At 38.5% G+C, this 5,000-nt stretch overlaps 4 non-coding genes across 4 annotated transcripts; all 4 read left to right on the top strand.

Moving 5' to 3' along the window:
- The first annotated feature begins 881 nt into the window (after positions 1 to 881).
- On the top strand, positions 882 to 954 carry TRNAM-CAU (transfer RNA methionine (anticodon CAU)). Its single transcript has one exon. It is a non-coding gene; the product is annotated as a tRNA-Met (tRNA).
- Positions 955 to 2,314: 1,360 nt separating this feature from the next.
- Positions 2,315 to 2,387, top strand: TRNAM-CAU (transfer RNA methionine (anticodon CAU)). The gene has a single exon. It is a non-coding gene; the product is annotated as a tRNA-Met (tRNA).
- Positions 2,388 to 3,038: 651 nt separating this feature from the next.
- Positions 3,039 to 3,111, top strand: TRNAM-CAU (transfer RNA methionine (anticodon CAU)). The gene has a single exon. It is a non-coding gene; the product is annotated as a tRNA-Met (tRNA).
- Positions 3,112 to 4,486: 1,375 nt separating this feature from the next.
- Positions 4,487 to 4,559, top strand: TRNAM-CAU (transfer RNA methionine (anticodon CAU)). The gene has a single exon. It is a non-coding gene; the product is annotated as a tRNA-Met (tRNA).
- The last annotated feature ends 441 nt before the right edge of the window (positions 4,560 to 5,000 follow it).

The following is a 5,000-nucleotide window of genomic DNA, read 5'->3' as shown; positions in this document are numbered from 1 at the left end:
AGGAGTCGAACCCAGGCCACCTGGGTGAAAACCAGGAATCCCAACCGCTAGACCATATGGGAGCAGTTATTAAGTATAATGAGTCATGGACTAAGAAAAAGTGGGAATAAAGAAAATGTATATATATTTTTTCATTTTGCCGCTTTGAGCTTGTCTACAAACATCTGGTGGTTGCCTCGTTAGCGCAGTAGGAAGCGTGTCAGTCTCATAATCTGAAGGTCGTGAGTTTGATCCTCACACGAGGCACTGTTCAGTGAGTTTTTGTCTTCCTCCATTCATGCAGGAAATCGGGTTTTTCTGCCGAAACGTTTTTAATATATGAGGAAAGTGTTGTTGATTTCCTTGTCATTTTTGAGTGAGTAGAAGAGATGGGAATGATTTGAGCTTTAAATCCAAAATAGGATTTTGCCTAAAAAGAAACAATATTAAAGCAAAGTCCCAATCAGATTGGGTGAAATAGTCGGATGGTTTCTTATTTATTGGCGAAACTAGTTCATTAAAAAAAAGAAAATTAGCCAAACTGACAGGATAAAGGGGTTGTTGACTTGGAGTGAGAAGGGAACAATAGGAATTATTTGAGTTTCAAGCTCAAATAGGATCTGGTGAAAAGAGGAGGAATGGGTAAACAAAGATAAGTTAGAATTTATGGCCACAAAGAGCACTTTTATCCTATAACGCTCAACCTTTGAAAGTGCTCTTTCCCATACCGGGAGTCGAACCCTGGCCACCTGGGTGAAAACCAGGAATCCTAACCGCTAGACCATATGGAAGCAGTTACTAAGTAAAATGAGTCATGGACTAAGAAAAAGTGGGAATAAAGAAAATGTATATATATTTTTTCATTTTGCCGCTTTGAGCTTGTCTACAAACATCTGGTGGTTGCCTCGTTAGCGCAGTAGGAAGCGTGTCAGTCTCATAATCTGAAGGTCGTGAGTTCGATCCTCACACGAGGCACTGTTCAGTGAGTTTTTGTCTTCCTCCATTCATGCAGGAAATCTGGTTTTTCTGCCGAAACGTTTTTAATATATGAGGAAAGTGTTGTTGATTTCCTTGTCATTTTTGAGTGAGTAGAAGAGATGGGAATGATTTGAGCTTTAAATCCAAAATAGGATTTTGCCTAAAAAGAAACAATATTAAAGCAAAGTCCCAATCAGATTGGGTGAAATAGTCTGATGGTTTCTTATTTATTGGCGAAACTAGTTCATTAAAAAAAGGAAAATTAGCCAAACTGACAGGATAAAGGGGTTGTTGACTTGGAGTGAGAAGGGAACAATAGGAATTATTTGAGTTTCAAGCTCAAATAGGATCTGGTGAAAAGAGGAGGAATGGGTAAACAAAGATAAGTTAGAATTTATGGCCACAAAGAGCACTTTTATCCTATAACGCTCAACCTTTGAAAGTGCAAGACTAGTGAAAGGTTCTTTCCCATACCAGGAGTCGAACCCAGGCCACCTGGGTGAAAACCAGGAATCCTAACCGCTAGACCATATGGAAGCAGTTACTAAGTAAAATGAGTCATGGACTAAGAAAAAGTGGGAATAAAGAAAATGTATATATATTTTTTCATTTTGCCGCTTTGAGATTGTTTACAAACATCTGGTGGTTGCCTCGTTAGTGCAGTAGGAAGCGTGTCAGTCTAATAATCTGAAGGTCGTGAGTTCGATCCTCACACGAGGCACTGTTCAGTGAGTTTTTGTCTTCCTCCATTCATGCAGGAAATCGGGTTTTTCTGCCGAAACATTTTTAATATATGAGGAAAGTGTTGTTGATTTCCTTGTCATTTTTGAGTGAGTAGAAGAGATGGGAATGATTTGAGCTTTAAATCCAAAATAGGATCTTGCCTAAAAAGAAACAATATTAAAGCAAAGTCCCAATCAGATTGGGTGAAATAGTCTGATGGTTTCTTATTTATTGGCGAAACTAGTTCATTAAAAAAAGGAAAATTAGCCAAACTGACAGGATAAAGGGGTTGTTGACTTGGAGTGAGAAGGGAACAATAGGAATTATTTGAGTTTTCAAGCTCAAATAGGATCTGGTGAAAAGAGGAGGAATGGGTAAACAAAGATAAGTTAGAATTTATGGCCACAAAGAGCACTTTTATCCTATAACGCTCAACCTTTGAAAGTGCTCTTTCCCATACCGGGAGTCGAACCCTGGCCACCTGGGTGAAAACCAGGAATCCTAACCGCTAGACCATATGGAAGCAGTTACTAAGTAAAATGAGTCATGGACTAAGAAAAAGTGGGAATAAAGAAAATGTATATATATTTTTTCATTTTGCCGCTTTGAGCTTGTCTACAAACATCTGGTGGTTGCCTCGTTAGCGCAGTAGGAAGCGTGTCAGTCTCATAATCTGAAGGTCGTGAGTTCGATCCTCACACGAGGCACTGTTCAGTGAGTTTTTGTCTTCCTCCATTCATGCAGGAAATCTGGTTTTTCTGCCGAAACGTTTTTAATATATGAGGAAAGTGTTGTTGATTTCCTTGTCATTTTTGAGTGAGTAGAAGAGATGGGAATGATTTGAGCTTTAAATCCAAAATAGGATTTTGCCTAAAAAGAAACAATATTAAAGCAAAGTCCCAATCAGATTGGGTGAAATAGTCTGATGGTTTCTTATTTATTGGCGAAACTAGTTCATTAAAAAAAGGAAAATTAGCCAAACTGACAGGATAAAGGGGTTGTTGACTTGGAGTGAGAAGGGAACAATAGGAATTATTTGAGTTTCAAGCTCAAATAGGATCTGGTGAAAAGAGGAGGAATGGGTAAACAAAGATAAGTTAGAATTTATGGCCACAAAGAGCACTTTTATCCTATAACGCTCAACCTTTGAAAGTGCAAGACTAGTGAAAGGTTCTTTCCCATACCAGGAGTCGAACCCAGGCCACCTGGGTGAAAACCAGGAATCCTAACCGCTAGACCATATGGAAGCAGTTACTAAGTAAAATGAGTCATGGACTAAGAAAAAGTGGGAATAAAGAAAATGTATATATATTTTTTCATTTTGCCGCTTTGAGCTTGTCTACAAACATCTGGTGGTTGCCTCGTTAGCGCAGTAGGAAGCGTGTCAGTCTCATAATCTGAAGGTCGTGAGTTCGATCCTCACACGAGGCACTGTTCAGTGAGTTTTTGTCTTCCTCCATTCATGCAGGAAATCTGGTTTTTCTGCCGAAACGTTTTTAATATATGAGGAAAGTGTTGTTGATTTCCTTGTCATTTTTGAGTGAGTAGAAGAGATGGGAATGATTTGAGCTTTAAATCCAAAATAGGATTTTGCCTAAAAAGAAACAATATTAAAGCAAAGTCCCAATCAGATTGGGTGAAATAGTCTGATGGTTTCTTATTTATTGGCGAAACTAGTTCATTAAAAAAAGGAAAATTAGCCAAACTGACAGGATAAAGGGGTTGTTGACTTGGAGTGAGAAGGGAACAATAGGAATTATTTGAGTTTCAAGCTCAAATAGGATCTGGTGAAAAGAGGAGGAATGGGTAAACAAAGATAAGTTAGAATTTATGGCCACAAAGAGCACTTTTATCCTATAACGCTCAACCTTTGAAAGTGCAAGACTAGTGAAAGGTTCTTTCCCATACCAGGAGTCGAACCCAGGCCACCTGGGTGAAAACCAGGAATCCCAACCGCTAGACCATATGGGAGCAGTTATTAAGTATAATGAGTCATGGACTAAGAAAAAGTGGGAATAAAGAAAATGTATATATATTTTTTCATTTTGCCGCTTTGAGCTTGTCTACAAACATCTGGTGGTTGCCTCGTTAGCGCAGTAGGAAGCGTGTCAGTCTCATAATCTGAAGGTCGTGAGTTTGATCCTCACACGAGGCACTGTTCAGTGAGTTTTTGTCTTCCTCCATTCATGCAGGAAATCGGGTTTTTCTGCCGAAACGTTTTTAATATATGAGGAAAGTGTTGTTGATTTCCTTGTCATTTTTGAGTGAGTAGAAGAGATGGGAATGATTTGAGCTTTAAATCCAAAATAGGATTTTGCCTAAAAAGAAACAATATTAAAGCAAAGTCCCAATCAGATTGGGTGAAATAGTCTGATGGTTTCTTATTTATTGGCGAAACTAGTTCATTAAAAAAAAGAAAATTAGCCAAACTGACAGGATAAAGGGGTTGTTGACTTGGAGTGAGAAGGGAACAATAGGAATTATTTGAGTTTCAAGCTCAAATAGGATCTGGTGAAAAGAGGAGGAATGGGTAAACAAAGATAAGTTAGAATTTATGGCCACAAAGAGCACTTTTATCCTATAACGCTCAACCTTTGAAAGTGCAAGACTAGTGAAATGTTCTTTCCCATACCGGGAGTCGAACCCTGGCCACCTGGGTGAAAACCAGGAATCCTAACCGCTAGACCATATGGAAGCAGTTACTAAGTAAAATGAGTCATGGACTAAGAAAAAGTGGGAATAAAGAAAATGTATATATATTTTTTCATTTTGCCGCTTTGAGCTTGTCTACAAACATCTGGTGGTTGCCTCGTTAGCGCAGTAGGAAGCGTGTCAGTCTCATAATCTGAAGGTCGTGAGTTCGATCCTCACACGAGGCACTGTTCAGTGAGTTTTTGTCTTCCTCCATTCATGCAGGAAATCTGGTTTTTCTGCCGAAACGTTTTTAATATATGAGGAAAGTGTTGTTGATTTCCTTGTCATTTTTGAGTGAGTAGAAGAGATGGGAATGATTTGAGCTTTAAATCCAAAATAGGATTTTGCCTAAAAAGAAACAATATTAAAGCAAAGTCCCAATCAGATTGGGTGAAATAGTCTGATGGTTTCTTATTTATTGGCGAAACTAGTTCATTAAAAAAAGGAAAATTAGCCAAACTGACAGGATAAAGGGGTTGTTGACTTGGAGTGAGAAGGGAACAATAGGAATTATTTGAGTTTCAAGCTCAAATAGGATCTGGTGAAAAGAGGAGGAATGGGTAAACAAAGATAAGTTAGAATTTATGGCCACAAAGAGCACTTTTATCCTATAACGCTCAACCTTT

The sequence above is a fragment of the Rhinoderma darwinii genome, chromosome 3 (genome assembly GCF_050947455.1).
Source record: "Rhinoderma darwinii isolate aRhiDar2 chromosome 3, aRhiDar2.hap1, whole genome shotgun sequence".
In the NCBI taxonomy this organism is placed as follows: Eukaryota; Metazoa; Chordata; class Amphibia; order Anura; family Rhinodermatidae; genus Rhinoderma; species Rhinoderma darwinii.
This window is presented reverse-complemented; position numbering and strand designations above follow the sequence as displayed.